Genomic DNA, 22,776 nt, shown 5'->3' on the forward strand with positions numbered 1-22,776 from the left:
GAAGGCAGCTGGTAGTCGTGCGTCCCAGCTTTGAGGTCGTTTGGGGAAAAGCACCCTCATCCGATGCTCTCCAATCTCCCCATTTCTGCCTGCTTCAACCGCTCTGAGTGGGACCTGTCACTGACCTATTCCTGGTGCAGGTACGAGAAGTTTGAGTGGGGTCCCCGGCCGAGAGGCAGGGAGGCGAGCAGGGCTGGAAGGAACAGCGGCCCTTGGGTGTACCCGGGGATGGATGACGGAGTCCCCTGAGACCGTCGGGGAAGCGTCCCTCCTGATCCCTGCCTTCTTCTGTGGAAGAAAAGCCAGTAAAGCTGCGGCCCTTCCTCCTCCACGGAGCAGAAAACTGCCGCTGAATCCGAAACTATTTGTGAGTGGGCAAACAACAACAAAAAAAATGATCTGTGACTATGGATAGCATCTTTGGAGGCGTCTCCCCTCGCCGTCCTCAGAGCCGTATTTCGGGGGGTCGGCTTGCATGCCCTCCCCGGAACAGTCCCAGGCCCGGCGGCCAGCAGCAGGGCACTCCCGGGGCTGCTCGGCTCTGGCTGTGCGCGGCCCGCTCCTGTCCAGGAAAATGTCACAGGAATATAATTAAAGCAGGCGGCATATATCATTCAAGTGTTGATCACCAAAGTAACTGCGTACAAATGACACCTCCTTTCCCGGCATAGCTGAGCCGTGCATGGCTCCCAGCTATGTCTGCCTAGTTTAAGTGGTCTAAACACGTTACTGCTCCCTGTTAGCAGCGTGGAGAGGAGCAAAACTCTGTGCCCTCGAGGTGACAGCTAGTCCTGGCACAGCATCTCGCAAAAGCCAGGAGGGACAGCCGGGAACCTAGGAAATAACAGTTATTTTTGTCTTTAAGCAACCCCCACCCAAGTTTTGGGCTCCGGGTGCCGAGAGGCGGAGAGTGCCCAGTGGGACCCGCCGTGAAGCCCGGAGGAGGGAGAGCCACGGCGGGATCCGAGGTCCCTGTCCTAGTCTTCTCTACCGAAACTGCTGTAAAATGTACCTACAGGTACCCCTTGACCCCGCCGCCGCCGGGCGCTGCTCCGCGTTGCTCCCCTTGGAAAACAACCACCCCGAGCTGGGGGCCCGCCGGCTCCCATCTGTGATGGAGAGGGGGCGCTGGAAGACGGGGGGGCACTGCGGAGCCGGAAAGAAGCTCCCCTACCGAGCCCATCTCTGGAGGTCGTTGTATAGCTATTGCCCGATCCTTCCTCCCCTCGCAACCACCTCCCTGCGGGGGAAAAAACTTCGCTGCACCAAAAATAAATGTGACCCGAGTGCCCGCATCTGGCCTGGGAGCCAGGGCCAGGGCCAGCGCGCCCGACCCGGCTCGGCTGGAGTGCACCGGCCCCGCGAAGCCCCGGCCTTTCCCCGGCAGAGAGAGGCGGAGAAGCCTCAGTTCCTTCGGAGGGCTTCGGCGTGGGGACGGGACCTGCGCGGGGCCGACCAGGGACGAAACCCGTTGCCCCAGGAACTCGACTAGAAGCGGGATGCGGGGAGCAGCCCTACCCGGGCGGGCTGGCAGCGCGGTGCCCGGCTCCCCGACGTTCCTAGGGGATTTTTCGTTTGCAAACGAACTCCCCGGGCGACTGAGCGGAGCCGAGACCAGCGGAGCTACAGGGATCGTCCACCTTTTGCCCACCCCTGGGGCCGATTTGTTTCCCCCCACAAAGCCCCCGCATAGAGTAGCTGGCACGGCGGTGCTCGCACCGCTCCTGCCTCCACGCCGCGGGACCGGGGGAGGGGAAGGAGCCTCAGTTTGAGCGAGTCCCTGGGTCAGTGTAAGCGGGGATGCTCTCGGGCGGGTGCAAGGGAAATAGGGGAGCCCGTCTCCGCCGCAAGACCTTTTATAATCACAAATCGAAAGTAACGGCCGGGGCGGATCAACACCTTCAGCCACTTTATCGCCCTACGTGGGGCCCCAGGGAGCATTTCCCACGGCAGGGGAGAAAAACGGGGGTGTCCACATTTCAAATGTCATTGGCCAGCAAGTCCCCTCTCCTCTCAGCACGGCCGGAGACCCTCTCGAGGCACTGCTCCTGGTGGGTTTTAGGGGATCCCCGGGGTTTGTTTGGGGTAGAGAGGCGGTCTGTGCAGATGGCGCCCCAGCCAGACCCCCGGTTTCCTCCCGGGGACAGGGTCCTCCTGCAGCCGCTCCAGGGGTTCCCTCGCGGGAACGGCCAATACGAGCATCTGAACGTATTTAATCTTTTAAATTCCAGTATTTTATTTTCTAGTCCAAGAAATTCAGTTGGAGGCAGGCTCCCTGGGAAGAACAGGCGGGACGTGCCCGTCCCAGCTCCATGCAAGGCGAGAACTTGATTGTTATTTTATTTTTTTTAAAACCCCTAAATACTCCGATAAATGCCATTCGCAGGACCCCTCTGGATGGCAGAGATTTAGCAGTTCTCGGGCTCTCCCTGCCCCGTTCCAGTTCCGGAAGAGGCAAGGCCGGGCCGTGGTGCAAGCAGGGTAGAAGACTCGTCGGAGGGTATCTGCGCACCCCCGACTCTCCGTTCAGAGCCTGTCTGTCACCTGGGTCACTCTTGTTTTCGGACGGGAGCTGCCACCGCCTTCTCTCCAGCCCACCTCAGCTCCAGGGAAGAGGCTGGAGGGGGAGTAAGCTGGAGGGGTCCGTGGCCGCGGAGCTCACCCTGAGACCGCGGGGATGGGCGCTGGGGAGGCGGGGGCAGACAGTGCCCGGCCCGTGCAGCTGCGTCCGGAGGCGGTTTCATTGTCGCCTCTGGGCCCCGCGAGGCTGGTCTGAGGGTGTCAAGACCAGAGGTGATGCCCACCTCGTCCAGGCTTCCTCGCTTCCCCCGGAAGAGGAGCGACGGAGGGTCTACCCGCAAGATGCCCCCCCGCCCTGCAACTGCGCTGCGGACTCGGGGCTCTGCAAAACTTTGTTTGTGGGGGGGACACGACACAGCCACCCAGGGCTGTGACAGCCGAGCCGCACTGGCTCCTCCGAGACCTGTAATATCTCTGCTGCTCCCGGCACGCGTGAATAATTCACCAGGCTGCCAAATGCAAGTAACATTTGTGGCAGCTATGAAGGAGCCGGGGAGGCGAGGGCTCATTTTTGGGGGGCAGGAGGAGGTGTGGGGAATCAATTGAAACTTAATAAAGGGAGTGTGGGGGGGTGGCGGAAATAAGGCAGGCAACTTCTTCTAATAACAACTTGGTTTTAATAATTCAGGAGCAGTCATTGGATTATAGCGCAATATCCGAAGTACACGTTGCCGGCACAGTGCGGGTGGATAATGTAATCGGAGCTCATTTCGCCTTCCAATAAATTACAGCAGCAAAAGTTTCCTGTTAAAGCAGTTATTTGTATTTCTTTTTGTGAAGGTGATCCCCCTTCCAACGAATGCAGTGAGAAAATTAATTAAAAACTAATATTTCCATCCTTTGCAAAAGCATCCCCAAGATTCAGAGCTAGATTTTGACTGTGATCTCTTCCAACTTTAAGCACTGTGAGGCTGCTCCTCCCTACTTCTCGCTTCTTTCTTTCAGTTGCCCTGGTTTTTCATTCCTCCTTTTTTTCACCCTACCCTGTTTGGCCTTACAGGAGCTCTCTAAGCTAAGCCAAATGCTGCTAGAAAGAAAACTCTCCCTAAAACACATCTCTTTGTGTTAGGCTTGCCATGTTTGTTCCCCTTGTCCCTCTCAGGTCCTGTTATGAAGGGGTAGCAACTAGGGGTAGGGTCAAACAGCAGTTCACTTGTCTCTCGACTCACACATGAGCTGAGTTTGCAAGGCCTCAGATGAGTCTTGTTCTTTTCCTTCCAAACTGCAACACCATTTAGCAGCAGACTCATCCCCCCAGACCCAGCAGCTTTCCTCTTCTCTATTCCCCTGTTCCTCACACCAGGAAGGTGTGGCTATACTCTTACCCTCTTGTGGCCTCCATCCCCAGCAGAGGTTCACAAGATGATTCTCAAACCCTCCCAGCCTCTGCTGCTGGACACAGGGATCCACTGTACTTCTCTCCAGTGCCAAGCTGCATCCTCAGACCTGCCTTGTAAAGGGACCTTTCCCCAGCAGCTTGGCCATGGCCAGCAGACACCTCTGACGAGACACTTTACACCTATGTTTGTTTTATTCTGCTTTCTGGCCCAAGAACCTTAGGCACATTCCTCAGATGGTCTTGTATCAGTCATGGCTCTTTCTATGGGTACTTTTAGCATCCTGTAATGGTGGATGGCAATTCCCATACTGCATAATAGCTGCTGTCAGCTTACAGTGTTTCTGTACTGATCACTGTTGGGTCAGGCTGTCTCCTTGTCTCCAGTGCTGCCTGGCAGAGAGAAAGAGAGAGAGAAAACAGCTTCCTGCAGGAGTCTAGAGTGAAAAAAAATTTCTCTTGATAGGCATTTTCCTAATTCCCACTCTTCAGGAAATGATTCAGACTCTGAACTCTGAGATTTAATATCACTACAAATATGTTACATCTTTAGTGATCCCACATCTGAGTATCCTGGGGTACTGTCCACATCCCCTCTCTTTTCTTCAGTTCATGATGTCTTGTGGCACCGAATCCCCATGTCTTCCTGCCTGGCACCCAGAACTTTTTCTAAACTGATGTATGAACATTTGTGTACTGCCTGGGCTTTTTTTCTTTTTTTTTCCTAGGCACTGAGTAAAGCCTGTGTAGTGAACAGTGTCAAGATTTCTTCCATTTTTCTACTTGAAATCTCCTTGGGGTCTGCTTAGCTCTGCTGCTTTTTACAGGTGTGGAAAGCAGGTCTTCACTAATGCCAAATAGGCAGCAACATGTGGGTTTGGATTCTGCTTGCATGTGGGGAAAACCAGTCAGGTTCTCTGCATCTGCCATGATTAGTGTTACAGCTTAATGAGGACCTACCAATGTTCCTCAGTAAGAGCCGAGAGGGTTAGGAAGACCAAGAAAGGGAGGTATTAAGGCTACAGACAGCAGAAATAATGTGGTCTGGGGTGTGCAAAGGGGCTGGCTGGCTATTTTGGGCATCCCTCACCCTCGAGAGAGACTGGAAGTGGTAGGGCTGTAGGGATCCTCTGCAGGGGAGCTGCCACTAAAGGGAGGGCACCAAGGGCAGCCATGTCCACTATCAGGTCCTTCACTACTCAGCCAGGGAGTGTGAAAGGGGGTTCTGTCACTGCAGAGATGGCAGGGCAGCTGTGGAGGGTCTAGTTTGGTCTGTCCCAAAGCACAGGATAACTTTTCAGGAGCAACCCCTCTCCCTCACTTTAAATCCTGTGATTTTCTGCTTGGAAAGCTGTGAACCTGCTCCTGCTTCTTCTTTCAGTTTCAGAGAAGAAATAAGTGTTAAAAGTCTCTTGTACACTGTGAACCTATTGCCAAACTCCAGATGGTCCTTTATTGCAGCTAAAGGAGTGTCCATGAGTCTTGGATACATGGACTCCAAAGACAGGACAGAAAAACAATTCTAATTTCCCAAGGTTAAATAAACACTTGTTGACTACTGCTGTGAGGTAAAAGTTATAGAAGGTTTGAATTTTTTTTTTTGAGAAGCATACAGATCCTTTAATGGTGACCTCATCACGTACAGGGAATGTAGGAAGAGAGTAAGGAGGAGTGTAGTCCAGGAATGGGAGAAGGATCACCCATGCACCCCATGGCTATGGAGCAGTTGCAATGTTGTGGCTGCACCAGGGCTGCTCTTCTTTTTGGACTTTGTCCTTTTGCCCTGTACATGTGTATAATCCGCAAACTCACCAGCTCAGCCCAGCAGAGCTGGGCATGCTGTGCTGCAAGAACATGACCTTTTGCTCTGAAGATGGCAACAGCTTTGTGCTGGCAGCAGAACAACATACCTAGTACAAATAGAATCATTCTGATAATAAATCACCATCCATAATAAGAAGACATCGTTAATAATAAGTCATCCAGGGGCCTCTTGAGACCAGTGTACAACTTACTGTAAAAATAGATAGGAAACATGGTGTGATCATTACAAGCAAGATAACAAATAAAAGAGAAAATGACTTTTATAGGCATTTAGCTCTTCTTTCCTTCCCCCAGCTTCCAGCCAGTTCTGTTCAGCCAGGATGTCTATGATTTAAGTTTTGTCACAAACTCAGACTAGATTTTTGCAGATGCAGAGCCCTGGGTTTACTGCACCTGTGGGCTGGCCAGATTGCTACCTGCAAAGGGGCTGCCTGGCAAAAATCCCATCATTTTTCCCCCCTCTGTTTACAGTGGGATATCTTAGTTATCCCAGTTTCTCCAAAAGTGGGGGATATAGGCAAGTGCTCCCTGGTTATGACATACAGAAGCCAGCTGAGGCCTTGCCAGAGATGTCAGTTCTTTCTGTACCCTCTGAGTTGGCAGGATTTGTTGCCCAGCTCCCATGGCTTTGTTTCCACTCAGGTGACGGGGTGACTGGACTTCATAAACCAGAGGATAGTGAGGGGCAAACTCATGCCAAAATTTGAGCTTTGAAATGAATGAATGTTTACATTGAGAACTTGCCAGACCTGAGAATATTTTCACACATAAAACGACTGGCATCAAAAGACTTGTGAAAATTGCTCCATGCACAGAAGCGAAGGGAATCTCACACATTTGTTTAAGCACAAATTTGCAAGTCGTGCCTTGTACTGTTCTGTCAGCTCTGATCTGCTTGGGATATCAGTGCTGCTTCCTTGCAGCAGAGGGGAAAGAGGTTAGGGCTGTTCAAATTTTTCTTGGTCTCTCCCCTTATTTGCGTTTGCCAGGCAAACAATAGCAGATGTTATATAGTCAGTTCAGTTTGCTACTAGTCCCATTATGTTCTATTTATGTTTCACTTTATTGGCTTTTTTTTTTTTTATTTTCCTATTATTGTTTCACTCTGGGGGAGGCAGAGGATATAATATATTCATCTTTATTATACAAAATCTGTGTGAAGCATTTAATAAAATGCTGTTTCCACACAGCTAGGAATATTACTGTTAGCTATTCTTAAGTTAATGCTCCTATTAAAAAATGTTTGATGGCTGCAGTGACTGTAACTTGTGTGGACAAAAAGCACACACACCACTAAATAAGGCACTGATAGCAATTCAGAGATTTCCTGATGCCTTGTGGAAAACTTCTGTTTAGCCAGATTTCTGCTTACTTAGCATATTTCCAGCATTGTTCTTCCCTGGTTTTATTATTAGTTATATTTGATGGAAAATAAGTTTTCTCCTTCTCTCCTCAAAACTTTCCCCTGATACTGGAGAGGTTAAACCTGGCCCCCATCCCCAAGTGTCTTTCCCAAGCAGGAGTTTTGGCAGGTTGGTGTAAATCCAACTGGGGCAGGACACTGACGGGAACGCAGTCACTGTTACTGTCTGAACCTCGACCAGCTTGTGCCAAGCCCAAGGCACTCTCCTGCCTCAAAGCTGCTGATTTGGACCCAGAAATGCCTGCACAAGGTGAGCCGGGCTCGTTATTCTTTACAAGCTGATGGACAGGGGCAGAGAGTCTATGCTTGCTCATGGACATGGAACAAGACCTCTGTGTCACAGAATCTTGATGTGCCAGGAATGGGATTGGTTCTCTGTGGGCCAGGGGCACAGGAGGTGGTGCTGCTTCTGGGTGTACTCAGGGGATCACACAAAACAGTGATGAAAAGTCAGTGTTACCGCATCAGGTGAGAGGAGATGAGCAACGGAAAAGAATCTGTTCCTGAGAAACAGAAAGCTATTTTCAGAAAGAACTCTCAGAAAGGTCTTTCACTAATTGATAACTTCCCAGGCAAGACTCAGACTCCACACCCAAGACAACACCGACTCAGAGAGTTTGATTTTAGACCCAGAGCTCAGTCAAACACACAGCTTAACACGATGCGTCTCCCCAGCACAGGCAGGGGTTTGACATGCACATCTAGGTTTGTGAACCCTCTCAGAATCAGATGCTGTATCCCTGCACATCTCCTTAGGAGAGGGCAGTTCAGTGATGCGAGTGCTACATTGTGGGAGTGCTAATGGCACTCAGCCTGGCACAGGTCTGTATAGTCACTGGATACAAGAGGCTGAAGAAGGCCAGATAGGGTTTAGTGGAGGTCTGCCTAGCCCTGTATCCTGACTCCACTGCTTGGTGATGATGGTCATCCTGAAAGAGCAAAAGACCCAATTGTATTATATACGATTATGTATATTACTATCACTATAGTATTACATTATATTATTATAATACAACCATTAGGAAGTATATGGTATGCTTTCCAGGGATACTTTCCCAGCCCCTGGCAGTTTGTGGTTTAGAGAGTCCTGAGCCAGAAGTGATACCTTTGTGTTTTATAGCCCCAGATAGATTGTTCTTCCATGGATGTATCTAACCACTTGTTCAACCCGTATAATCTTTTGGCATCCACGATACCCTGGGGCAATGAGTTTCATGGCAGATCTACAGCTATGCAGACAAGATCTTCCTTTCATTTGTTATGAATCTGCCACTTGATAACTCCACATCCGCTTGCACTTGTTCAGGAAGAGGTGACACACAGTTAATCCCTGCTCACCCACTCCTCAGCCTGTCTGGCAGCACAGTTGTCCCTTGGTAGGGCCTGTCAGCCTGCATGGAGCTGACTGTGGGAGAGGTGAATCTCCTATTATTCAGGACCGAGTAGTCTATGGAGAAGACCAAGGAAAATTAAGATACACCTCAGAGAGAGGATGGAATTCATGGTGTGGTGGGCAGCGGGGAGGCTTGTGGTGTCCCCGGTTGAGCAAACACCTGAGGAAGGTGTTGGGCCACCAGGATGAGTTGAAGGAAGATTCCTGGCTGATGCATGGGGTTGCTGATGTATGATGCAAGATGGCTGTCAACATGAAGGTTTGGCTGCTGGGGCTGCAGCAGTGAAACAGAAACAGTGGGGCAGGGAGCTTATCCCAGTCAGCCAAAATCTCCAGAGCTTCCTGAAGAGTCAGCAAGAAGCAGACCAGGAACTTGAGGCTCACACATTCCGTCTTTGGATGAACCTAAACTGGGCATCAGTGCATTGAACAAATATGGAGAGCATCCATTGGCAGCACCTGAGACAGTACTGTTTGGGTGAAGGACTGTCCTCAGCCTGACCCCATCAGGTGCTGCAAGGCTCTGGGTTCGTTCCTTTGCTCACCCGTGTTTCCTTTGTGTACCCCACGTTCACAGGTCTGGGAGGGGCTTGCAGATGTAAAATGAAACACCCAAGGGACTTTTTGGTCCTGTTATGAAATTACCATGCCTTGGGAATGATAAGAGTTATATCAGAAGTGTAAGGACAAGTGTACTCAGCCTCCACAAGGTTTTTCCCTGGGCATGGCACTGTTTGTTAGATAGGGAAAGGAGCTGGGGGAGGACATACCTGCTGTCACAGCAGTCATTTCATGACATTGCATACTCTAGACAGGAGCACCTGTGAGACAGATAGAGTTTGGTAAGCTTGGAACGTGGAAACGTTTTACAAAAGCACCATAAACATCTGCTGAGAGGTACCTGGGAACGTGACTGTGAGAGAGAACGAGGAGGTGCAGAGGGCAGAGAGAACAGGTCTTTAAGACAGGTTAAAGCCACCAGCCCTCTGGGGGTGATGTGAAAGGCTCAATCGCACTGCTGGGGGCACCAACCCTGACAGGCTGAGGAGGAAGTCCCTGGGGTGACTTCCTGAAGCTTTTGCAATGTCATAGGAGTGAGGAAAGACCCAGATTTGCTTGAAATACTTCATTTTAACTGCAGAAGGCTGCCTGCTGTCTCCCTGCCACCTTGCTGGGATGCATTTCTGTCTCAGTCATAATGCATGCAACTTTTGCACTGCTGAATGGTGCCACTGATGGGCAAGGATCAAGATGTCCTTGATGCAGATGTTGTCCTCTAAACAGTCCTTTAGAACTTAAGCCCTAGCCCATTGCCCTGATGGGCAGACTCCTCAGGTCACGCAGTCTCATTGTTTCACTGGATTTTTGCAAGTTTTTAATGTTTCACTCAAAACCTTGGGGTCAATTCAACTTGCACATGGGCGTTTTCTCACCTGAGATTTGTGGTGACAGATATACCCTTGAAGATGTGTAGATGTTATGGACAAACCACACAGGGCAAAGAGCAAGGATAAGCCTTTTTTTTCCCCATTGATTTAAACATTCTCTGATGATTTTGAACCTTCTTCCCGTTTTTTTTGGCTGCTTGGTGTTGACAGCACAGAAATGAAGCACGGGTTTCCTGCCAAGATCCACAGTTCTAGTGATTTTCCAAAATCCCTCAGCCTCCAGAAGCCACTAAACAAAATCACTTTCTTCCCTGCGACCTCTCATTACAGTTCCTGATCTGATGATCTGCAGTTCTCTAATGCATAGCTCCCCAGGCTGCATCCCAAGGGGCACCTTCCAAACCCTGTCTGCTTGCTGAGCACCTCACAAATGAACTGTGGGTTCAGCTGCCTCTGGCTGTATCTGCTCCCATGGTACTTCAGTCTTCCAGGTTCACTGGCAGAAGGTGAGTGGCACAGGGAGATTTTGCCTCTGTTGGTCTGATTACCTCTCTCAATATAAACCTATATTTTAGAGAAAGGGATAAAGCTGTATTTCAAGTGCTCCTTGTTGATAAAGAGTAAAGTATGCATGCGTTTCTGGAGGCAGATGTTTTACCCCACAGTGCAGGTCTGGTAGAGCTAGCAGAACCCACGTGTTTATCCAGCCCTTCATTCTATAACGATAAATCAGTTGTATTGGGATTTGTGGGAAGTAGAGCACTATCCCCAGCAAGTGAGCGTTGATCTGTCATTTTTTTTAGGTAGTGGGGACCCTGAGATACAGAGGTGATGATAATGGCTTTTGTTTTGTGCTCTTTCGCCTGCTCTTGGTTATCTTGAAGGCTGTTATGTTAAAAACTTCTCCTCACTGTAATCTTCCAGTTCAGTTTCCCATAACCACCAGTGGATAATCTTTCTCAATCGCCTACCTCCTTATACCCCAGACTTAAACTGCACCCCTGAAATAGTCCAACTCAGATGCCTCTACACTACTGTATTCCTTTCCATCAGTTCAAAACCTGCCCAGAAACGAGTGGCAGATCTCCATTGTGGGCCCTGGGGTAGATGCTGCCTCAGCCCTATCTATATTGCTCTCCTGGTGTGGGTCCTGCTGGGGGAGGACATCTTTCCACTGGAGGGCTCATCCTTCCCCTGGATCCTGAGCTGTGGTGCCCCGGGCTCCCCCATGGAGCACAGTCAGGTGGGATTTGCAGACCCACATGCCCAAGCCCCATTGGTACCTGAGCTCAGAGGAGGGATGTTGCCCTGGCTGTGGGGCCATGAAGAGCAGGAGTCATGGCAGTGGGGGCAGTCCCCATCCCATGCAGAAACAATTCTGTGGGGTGTGGAGACAGATGAGGGTATTGGGCAGAGCGTCATGATTAGGCAGAGCATCACGGGCTGCCCCTTACTGTGGCACCACTGCATGGGAAAAGGCTCCTCTCTATCCCACAAAACTTCCCTTCCCAGAAAACCCCTTCCCTTTTCCCTCCCTGTTGGAGGGTTGGGCATTTGTTGAGCCCTGGCTGCTTGCTGTCTCTCCCACCATTTGCTCCAGGAACAGCCCACGGCACCACGCTCTGCTGTCTGTCTCCACGTCTTTTTAGTCCTGTTTCCCTGGTTTCGCATGGCAGCGGCCCATCTTTGCCTGTGCAAAGCCTTCCTCTGGATTGCTGGCAGCCGTGCTTCCAAACCCAGCTTGCCGTTTTCCCCAGAGTGGCGGGATTGATTGGCTCCAGCCGGAATGGGCATGGCTCTCCGCTGCTTGGACCGAAATGCAACCATCTGTTACACCTCTAGTTAAAAGTACATAAAGTTGAGCATTTGCGTGTAGACAATTCCACCCCTGATACGCTTTCCACCACACATCCTTCTCATGCTTTGGCAGGATCTTGCACCGCAATGGGCCCAGTACAGGCAAAACCAGCACTTTAGCTCTGCTGGAGCCAAGCAGTGTGGAGACAGTGGGGGCATAAATCAGCTTTCCCTTCTTTTGCTGTAGCAGGTCACTGTCAATTTTGCAGTGTGCTGTGCCCCAGGCTTCTCCCTGGCCGGGGCTGGTCCTGCTACATGCTCTGCACTGGGCTGAAGCCTTCCCTGTGCTGGCAGCCCAGCCAGGCTGCCTCATGCCTGCTGTGCCACTGGTGCCGGTGGAAATGGCAGTGCATCCCTGCATCTCGGTCGGGTGTTCCCATCGAGCAAAGGCACTGAGGATAAAAAGGCAGCAGAGACATGGGAAGACAGGACCAGCATACGAGGTAGCCCAGAGGGGGGAAGGTGAGCATGGCAGATGCATTGCCTGCATGTCCCTGCACCTGCAAAGGCCTGGACGGCACACCTGCCTGCTCCCTGCCCTGTGCTGCCAGACTGGCCTCACACTGCCCATTCTCTGTAAATGTCCCTGATCAGCTTTGCTGGAAGGGGAAGTCAGGGAGCGGAGTGGAAACACTGCTGAGCCACAGCCTCCTCCCTGAAAATGTTGAGCACAGCAAGATGCTACTATGGGTACAAGGAGGTTTATGCAGGCAATAGAATTCTGGCTTCCTCAGTGTTGCTTCAGACAGACACTGGTGTGGGAGACAGCTATTTGCCATGCTGCACCACAGAGCAGCTGTTTTTCATCTGCCCATCCTGCCTCCACCTCTTTGCTGTTTCTTTGGATGTCCATGCTCAGAGGTCCACAGAAGTGTCTAGCAGATTCCTGTTGAGGCCTGGAATGGGCACAGCATCCACCTGTGTTGGGTGGATATAAGCGGGCAGAGAGAGTGTCAGCACCTGCAGGCTGGAGAAAAGCCTGAGTGTGCAGCACCAGCCACAGTCATCGCTTTTGTTGAGGTACCAGACATCCCAGCTCACATCATCCCCTCTTCCTGCTTCTCTCCAAGGAAGCTGTGGCTGTGTGCATAAAGCAGAGAGGTAGAGGAGAAATAGAGGCACAGGTGTGGGAAATGACCCTGTCAAGGCCAGCAAGCAGATCAGAGTCAAGGAAAGGAATTAGTTTGCCCCAGCCCATTCATACCACTGTAACACTGCTCCATTTGCTTGGCTGTTTACCTTTGCCAAACCACATGGCTGAATTGTTTGAATAGGTCAGCTCCTTTTGGAAAGACTTAGGACAGAGAGAACTCAAATTTCCCAACCTGATGAGGCTCACAAGTGGGGGACATGTGACAGGGACCCTCAAAGTACAGCACCATCCCCTCATCATTGTCTGTAACTCTCTCTGGAAATGCAGGTCTCTTGGTGCATTTACCAGAGCCATAGCTCAGATAAAGGGAGAAGAATGTCACCTTTGTGAGGGTCACATGAGTAATATCCCAAGGAGCTGATGGATATTGGGTAGCCAAGACTTTTTCTAGGTCCCTCCTGGATTAGAGTGGGACTGCTGGTGATGTATCACCCATTCCTGACCTTGCTCATTTTTGTGGAGCAGTGGATGTAGTGGGAGAAGGGAAAGGCAAAATGCACATCCCAGGAGCCAGGGTGGCTCTGAAAGCTGAAAGGAGAGCTGGGGGCTGGGGGGAGAAGGAGAGATATCTGAGCTCGACACAGGAACAGTAGATGGATTGGAAGGAGCGTAACCTTGTGGCAGTGCATGCTCTGGTCCTTGCAGCTGGCATTAAGGTTCAATTATTTTCAGTGTAACAACTAATTTCTAACTGGAAAGAGAGCGACCTGATGACACTGATAGGGTCTGCTGATGTCCATCTCCCTGCCATGGGAGAAGACAACAGCACAAGTCTTGAGCTTTGTTTGTCCTTGATGTGTAATCACAGACCGCTCTCCCTGATTTCCTTCCAGACTCTCTGGTGTGCTGAATCTGTCACATCCAGCCAGACCTGCAGAAGAGGTGTTCCTGTACACTGAGTTTTGAGGGGTCAGCAGTGTGGGTCTGTGGGGTCAGCTGATGGATGGGCCTGTGTCTAACACCCCCTTCAAAAAGTTAGGAAGTGACTTCCCTCTCTTTCAACCCATCCATGTCAGCTGGGCTCATATTCTGTCATTCAGAGCCCAGGACAGTTCAGAGCCAGCTCAGCTGGAGAGGGCTGCCATGGTGGGTGGCTGGATCCAAGTCTGGCCTCCAGCCCCAGCATCTCAGCTGTAAGAGCTTGCATGCCTGGACTCTGTTTCTTATCGAAAAGAAACTCATTAAGGCCAGAGGGCTTCCCCACCACAAGGTATAGCCAAGTGAGGCAGCAGGCCATACATCAACCTCGCTTAGAGGATGCAAAGCAAGGTTTGGGTGCTGTCCTTGCTGTGGGTCACCCATCTGCAGAAGGCCACTGCTGCGCATGTTGCTCTGGTATGAGCTGCCCTTTCATGGCAGCAGTGCTTGATCTGACTCCTGGAGGGATGGAGTCTTGATTTTACAGATGCAGACAGCATTAAAGTAACTGTCTCAAGGAAAGCATCTCCTTCCTGCAAGCTCAACAACCTTGCCATCAGGAGGACCATCCTGCAAGGGTCATGGTGGGGGTCAGCCCTGGCACCCTGGCTTTTCCTGTCCCAGAGTCTAGCACATCAGGCATCAGGGCATAGTCATCTCCAGGGCCAGTGATTGCTTTATGTGTTCCCTCACCCTGCTCCCAGCAGTGGCTGAACTCAGGAGCTCTGTGCTCCTTGAGAAGGGGTCCAACCTGCTGAGATGAGTCAACCACCCCCAGCTTGTGTCATCCACGTCTGGGTGTTAAGTGATATGCTGCCACTGTGCCAGGTCCTTGACCTGGGAGGAATTGTGCGGGCATCCTGCTGCAAAGGGAGTCCACAGCACAGCCTGGTGCCAGGTTGACATGTCTCCTTTGATCATCCCTCTCTGGTGCAGCCACATGACACTTTTGAGGTTCACACGATATCCATGAGGTCCACACGACCCCGAGAAGTTCACACAACTCATCTGCCCCATGGTGTGAGGAGGTGGGCACTTCTGGGGGAGGATACTGGAGCAGAGCACCCTGCCCAGGCTGGCTGCTTCCAGGGTGTGATGTGGTCCCAGCTCGGTTCCATGGACTGAGACCCACACTCCCCAGCACACCCCACTGCTCCAGGGTGGGTGAACACAGTAGTGGACTGCATGACACCCTAAATCACAGCAAGGCCATTCTGGAGTCTACTAGCTGCCCAGGGTGGTAGGGAGAGTATCTATAGAGGAGGAAAAGGGCAAATATGGAATGGAGAAAAAGACCCCAAAAAGGCACAGGGGGAAATAACCAGAGCAGATAGCAAAGGAAAGGGAGAGAAGCAGGGGGAAAAAGGATGGAAGGAAAGATCAAGGTCCTGCTGTCAGTCAGTCCTTCAAAGGCTGGATGTAAAAGGATCTCAAAGGGATTGGAGGCAGGTCCTGTCAGCCGGAAGCCCAGACAAAGGAGATGATGACAAGCAGCTATTTTAGCCGATGGCCTGCAGCCATCTTGCCTGGGGCTGTGCAATCATCAAGCCTTCTAAGCTAAGCAGAATTGATCCTGGGATTGGCAGGTGGGTGGGAAAGCCAAGGTGGTGCAATGAAGGGCTGGTCCCTGAGCAGCATCCTGAATGAGCCCAGTGCCCAGACACGGGGTTATGGGGCACTGCACTCTCTGAGGGCATCACCTTTCAAACACGGTGTTTGATGCAGCTTTGTTGCTGGAGACTTCCCTGGCTGCTTTTGCAATGATGGGAATGTGAGCTTCAGTGTCGTGTCCTAGTGCGGAGATCCCAGCAGGCACCCGGGGGGATGCTCCAGGAGCTGGGGTCCCTCTGCTCAACCACCAACGAACGAGGCTTGTGTGGGACTGATGGTTTCTGAAGGGGCACCTTTCTCCTTCTATAAAACAGAAAATGAATCAGGTCCATGTTTTTGCTGAGACGCAGAACTCACACCTGCTCATGAGGTGCCTTGGGAACCAGTATGGAGAAAAGATGCTTTTCATCACATTTTAATTTCCTTTCTTTTTATATTTTTGGTGGTGTGGCAAGGGCTGTGTGGGAGCTAGGCACACCACGGAACTGCTGGAGTGCCCTGTCGTGAGGCACAGCAGGGAGCTGTTGGGAAAAATAACCAGCAAATACCCGAGTACCTCTTCTAAAGCTTCTCGCTGTTGTCTTCAGGGGATCATGGGAAGATGGTGCTTCTGTTAAAATGATGCAGGATTCAATCCACAAAACACCTGCTTTACTGAAAGCACAAGTATAAACTCCTTGAAAGCCAAAGAGATTTACACACATTTGGAGTGAAACCTGGATGCCAGCATGCCTGTTGAATCAGAATGAAGTCTATTATATAAACATAAAAACTGGTTTGCAAACATGGTTGCTTTAAATTCATCACCTCAAATTCATATGTATACACCCTTCTGAACACTCTGGTAGCAGAGCAGTGCTGCTGGGTCATGGGAAGCTGCCATTTATAGAAGCCAGACCCTAAGCTGTGCCAGGCGGGTGTGGAGCAAACCCAAGAATGTCACACATTATTTGAATTGAGACATCATTGACAGGGAGCAAAAAAAAAACAACCACCCAAAGCTCCTAAATCCACCAAGCTTTAAAATGCCAGGAGGAATCAGCCAAGGGAATTACATCCAGGATGAACTTGGCCCTGCTGCTTCTTTAGCAGTGATCCCTGAGGAGATGTTGAGTCTGGCATTTTTATCTTATTTCATTCATTCTATTTATTCCTGATCCTGTTAACTTTATCCTATTGATTCAAATGCATTTTCATACTCCCTTATGGTCCCCTTTTGCATTAGTTTCAGCTTTTAGGCAAAAAGAATGAGCTTTTGTCTGTCCTGGCAAAAAAAATAGTTATTTCAGGAGCACGGTTCTCCCAGACTCCCCTCCTTGGCCTAGGAGACTGGGGTTTATTTATTTGTCTTAGTTAGACAAATAGCTTAATTTTCACGCAAAATAAGATGTGCTTCTGAACACATACAGAAAAGGTCAAAGGCTTTTAACCATGCAAAGGGCAAAATCTGAGCCTGTTGAAGTGATGTTGGTGCAGTTCAGAATGTCTCTGTTCATGGAGGCATCCCTAAAGGCTGCAAAAATACTGGGAGATGGAGATTTACACACCTGCCAGCCAGCAGGTATGTTCGAGCCTTCCACTGCAGAGGTCCCAGTGTTACTGCTGCCTTCTGCTTTGTGTTGGCTGCTGGTACAGATTTGGAAGTCGAATCTCTTTGAGATGTCTGATTTTACTGTTGCCTGTTTATAAAGACATCTTTGGTATTTACACGTACCTGCAGCTGAATGCTGAACATATCCAGGGCCAAGAGAAAAGCTCTGGTGTGGATTTGGGCACATGAACACACTTATTTTGCTGATGGCCAAAGAGGAAGGGTAACAGAGTGGTATGGGCATCTGAAGCAGAGGGTTTATGCATTTAGATTCCTCAGCAGTAGTTTCTGTCCTAGCACAGCCAAAATCCTGTCTCCAGTGGAACTGTGGATTCTTGGTACTGTGGGACTGGGAGAATGGAGCAGAAGGACATTGGGCATTTGCAAGAGTCATTATTTTCAATAGTGTTTTTTCCAGATTGGCCACCTTGACTCTGAGCAAACTGAGGACCTTTAACAAGCAGGTCTCTGTGGATCTAGACCTGGGAGCAATGGCTGTCTCTGTGGCTTGGACTGATCAGCTTTCATCATCCCCAAATTTCCTTTTTGAATAAAATATGTGGGAGCCCAAACTCCCATTGCTTTCAGATTGTCCCTCTGGTTGCACTCTTTTCAGATAAAGACCTGTCTTCTGGCACGTACATTTCGTCTGGGAAGAGGAATAAAAGACCTCACGGTAAATAAATACAACCCCCCAAATGGCATGCATGGTGCCTTGTTCAAAGCACTCGGCCTGTTTGAAATCAGCAGCCCCATAAAATCCGAATGGGTTCAGAAACACTTGTAGTCACAAGATCTCCCCACATGAAGGGCCTGGCTCAGTGGCTGCCCCTCACTGGGGTATCAGGGATCATTCCTTGAGCCACTGAGGCTCCACTGTTCCCCACCTCGCAGCTCAGGGCCGCATCTCGGGACACGTAAATCAGAGCCTTTGCCCTTCGCCGTGGCTCTCAGCAGAGGGGTCGGGGGTCAGGAGCTCACTTCTCAAAATAATCCAGGACAATCAGGAAGTGTTTCTCATTTGATGAATTAGGTGTATAAAATCCGTGAAAGGCTCACGAACGGACAGACCTTTTCCTTTCTTCATGGGGATAATATTTCATGATTTGGGGAGGAAAGAGTGCAAAGGGAGGGGGGGAAATAATTAGTAGTTTGTGATTAACTCTTTTCATGGATATTTTGTTTCTTTGTTCTCTGATGCCGCCTGGAGCCATTTAAAAAATGACTTAACGACAACAACCAAACTAATCGCTCTTTGTAACTAATGGCTATGTCAGAACTTGGAAATCAAACCAAAGGGTCTTGGAAGTAGTTGCAAGGGACATGCCAAGCACAGAAGAGGTGGAGAGGAATTCCCTCCCCAGTACCAGATGGATGCTTAGAAAGGGGCCTGAGATCTGCAGAGATAAAGGAAAAGACAGAAGCCCTGTCTAGAAAGCTGATGACTATTCTTGAAGATCCAAGCTGAATAGGCTGCCTGTGATGTACCCCTTCCTCTCCCCATGGACAAAAGGTTTTGTTCAGTTACGGTTTTGCTTGAAATCAAAGTTCCCCAAGATCTCTCCTTCAGCTCTTTGCCTGATGCATTACTTAAGATCTTAGAATCATAAAATTACTTAGGTTGGATAAGACCCTTAAGATCCCCAAGTCCAATTGTCAGTGCTGCTGTCACCACTTAACCACGTCCCTAAGTGCTACATCTACATGTCTTTTAAATACTTCCAGGGATGGTGACCCAACTGCTGCCTTTGGCAGCCTATTCCGTTGCTTGACAACTCTTTCCTAATTTTTCCTAATCTAAACCTCCCTTGGCACAGCCTGAGGCTGTTTGCTCTTGTCCTATTGCTTGCTACTTTGGAGAAGAGACTGACACCCATGGATAACCAGATCCTATGAGTTTTGGCTTTGAGCTGGCAGAGAGATTCCCAATAGGATTGTGAAGGCTTTGATAGAGCTGTCACCCAAGATGAGTCTATCTTCACAAATGATTTGGAGGCCTCTTCCCATGTAGATCCAGTGCATGAATTAAAGACAGAGCAATACTGTCTGCTTCTGTCTTTCTTGGGTTTGGCTTTTGCTGCAGAGTGAGGGGCATTTCTGGCTGTCAGAAGATGAGGACCAAGGAGTGAAGGTGGTGGGAAGCATGGAGGAATGGGGTGAGGTCTCCTTCCAGTCATGAAGGCCACCAACAAGCAGCATGTGTAAATCAGGATATCAGCAAGTGACTGGGGCCCAAAGCCTTGTGATCTCTAATTGGACCACACATAAAATAGAGTTTCAGACTGAAAGCCTTTTGGAGCTATGATTTAGAAAGGCAAATCCATTCTGGTATCTGATTATGACACTGACATTAAAAGCACCATGAACCTCTAATCGATGGAGGTTAATTTATTTAGACCATAAAACAGGAATTAATTTGAAAGGGGCTGTGGAGCAGCAGCTGAGACACCATCGCTTGCATGATGCTGATGGGGTGACAGGGACATATTGGCCAAACTGAAGGTGGAGACCACAGCTCTACAGACTGGAAATCTCTCTGCCTGTCCCCTGTCTCATCCCTGTGCTGACTGCAGACCAGGGAGATCTTATTACAGAAAGATGAGAAGTTGAGTTTCAGATGTTTGATTTTCCTTGCAGTGAAGACTGTCTCTACTTGGGCATACCAGAATCCCAAATCATGGTGAGAAGAGAGTCCAGTTTTCTGAAATGTTGCCCCCCAAGCACACAGTGATGTGGCTCAGTCCTCTACCAGGTACTGATGTGCATTGTGCCCACTGCAGAATCCCTTGGGTAGATGTGGCCAAAGAGCATCAGGTCTGGAAGGGTCTGGACACAAAGGATCATAGCAAGCAGTTCTGGAACAGAGGAGTGATTTACAGCTCCTGGCTACTGCCTAGGGAAGTGCTGAAGTGGAAGAGATTTCCTTAGCCCGTCACTTCTATTTTCCTTGGTTATTGTTTAAAATGCAGAGATTATGGGGTCAAACTTTCCCAGCCAATATTTTTCCTAATGAAAAATGTAGTAGGGTACGAGTCAGTGATCGAATCTATATGGTGAGTGTTCCACACTACAGTGATTTCCACAGACAGAACTTCAATAAATCTTGTTTTCAGAGAAATTATATGAGGCTGATGCTCTATTTTTGCCAGTTTAAGATCACTTTACCCCTCTGCTGTGCTCTGTCCAAGTGGAACTTTCCTCCAGCTGAGCTGAGTCTTTGCTACAGCAACGTGAAAGATCCTCATGGCTGCAATGTGAGCAGGGTAGAGGGATGAACGTGGCCACAAAGTCCCTTTGGGGCCACCCTACATGGCAGTGTAGTTGTGGGGTCTCTTTTCCAAAGATGCCACAGGCCCTTCTTAGACTCAACAACAGCATTGCCTCTCCATTTTCAAACCCAAGGCATTTTGTCTGAGTCCTGACAATCTTAGGTACATTGTCTTTCCCTCGCAGAGTGAATTTCAGGTATTGTGTACCCTATCACCCATCGTGCTGTATTTGGTGGGAGACACATCTCCTGTCCTTCCACCATGCACAGTCCTGCCTCTTGTCAGCATTACTTGATGCTGGAATTGCCAGGGCCTCAGTCAGTGCCCTGCTGTGCTGTGTGAGATGCAATGGCAGCCCTGCCACCCTGCACATGCACGCGTGCAAACGCCCTAGAAATACTGATGCTATTAGTGTTGGTTGGATGGATGGGAGAGTCCTTCAATATTCTCTCTCCCTTGGAGCCTTCTCCTGGTTTCCAGCCTGGCTTGGTGGTGCTCGTTGGGTGGGCAGATGCGCGGGGGCAGCTTGTTCCCCGTATCGACTGTCCTGCTGTCGAACGCCTCCACTCGCTTGGTGGATTCAGCGACAGCCCATGTACGACCATATTTCACAGCCTGCCCATAGGATCAATATGACATTTCCATTCGTCATTAAATATGTCTTCTTTACTTTGTGCTGCATAAATCAACCTTTCAAACATGGCTTCTGCAGTAAAGAGTTGCTCTCAGAGACCGCTGACCAAAACGGGGGCTTTTCTTGGTGGCTTCAGAGTTATCATGCGCTGCTGGTGTAATGGTGTAAACTTTGGGAAGAAACATGGAAATTAGGTGCCTCTTGCAGGTATTGGGAGAGTTTTACACTTCATGCTGCCCCTGGGTGCTCTGCCATGCTACTCAATGCAGGAGGTATCAGGCTGGAATAGCACGTGCTTGACCCAGGGGCTGGGAAGGTACCAAGACCACTTGGTCATGGGTTGTGCTGGATTTTACAACTTTAGACTGATCCCAAACCAGCTTGGTGTGAGCAAGGTCAGGTGCACAGGCACTGAGCTAAAGCCAGCAGTCAAAGTACTTTGATCCATACAGGGGAGGGCAGGTCAATTGCTGTGCTGGGATGAGTTTCCCTGTTTTCTGGAGATGGACCAGGGGCTGTGGATCTGGTTGCCTCCCCAGATAAACACAATTCCTGCTTCAACCCATCTCCAGAGAGGGCCGGAGCAGGCTGGAAACATGGCCCTTTTCTCACGTCCCCCATTAGATGTGACCCCGGAGAAGCAGTTTTTTGCTCGCGTGCTTCTTCTCCAGACATGGATGTCCAGCACCCGCAGCTGCCTGCGCAGCTATGGCTCCCATAGCAATGGGAGAGTGCGAGACTGGCCTTGCTCTGCTGAGATGGTGGGGCAAGACAAAAAAACATGCCATCTTTCCCACAGTGACACACAGGCACAAGGATGGTGGATGTATAGGATCCATAGAATGCCCTGGGCAGAAAAGCATGTTCAGACCTCTCCACAGCTAGTCACAGCCCTTGGCAGCAGTGGAGACAAAGGGAAGGACTGGAAGGGTGAGCATGGAGCTGCCTCTGCAGCACGTTCGGATCTCCCCTGTGAAGAGTGTAGCCCTCCCTGTGCGCTGGCTTTTTGTCAGCCGGCTTCCTTGTCCCTGCTCCACACACACATTTTAGCACTGTCTGCAAAGGAGTTTGGGAATCGATATTGCAATTGTGTTGTAAGTGAATTAGTTATAGATCAGCTTGGGGTAGGATTAGCTTATAGATCAGCAGGCTGGCAGGTGCAGGGAAGGAGCACAGGCAGATATGCACGCACGCACATCCCCCGGCGCGCTAATGCCCAGCAAGGAGAGGAGGGTGAGTCAGGGCTCTGCAGGCCTGGGACTGCTGCTCTGCAAAGCACTGCTGTAGTCAGGTATTGTGGGCAGGCTAACACTTGCTCCTGGGTTTTGCAGTAATTAGAGCAGTGGGGCAAGGCTTCAGGAGTAGCAGAGGTGATGCTATACCCTGATCTTGAGTCTGCAGATGTGGATGAAAACTTGTCAGCTGGCTCCATACAGTCAAGTCCCTGTGGCTTGCATCTTTCCTACAAAGGCGCACACCTCTGCCAGGGAGCTGCTCGGGAACTTTATCCCAACATCTTTGCCAAAAAGTACATAAAAAAACTGGCAAAGGCAAGCCAGTCCTCACAGATTTCCTTTTACCTTTTCTCAGAGATTGAAATAAGCTGCTCTTTTCTAGTTGCCATCTGCACACTCTGACTTGTGACCCAGGGTCACATGAAAGCTGTATTCCCACACGGAGATGGGGAAACTGAGGCCTAGACCTTGCTACAGCCAAAGTGGCTGATTTAGTGTATCCACCTGGGCTCTCAGCACCAGTCCATACCCAGCCAGCCCTTGACCCCACTTTCTTCTGGTGTG

Source organism: Lepidothrix coronata, unplaced genomic scaffold (genome assembly GCF_001604755.1).
Source record: "Lepidothrix coronata isolate B3197 unplaced genomic scaffold, Lepidothrix_coronata-1.0 Scaffold8, whole genome shotgun sequence".
Lineage (NCBI taxonomy): Eukaryota > Metazoa > Chordata > Aves > Passeriformes > Pipridae > Lepidothrix > Lepidothrix coronata.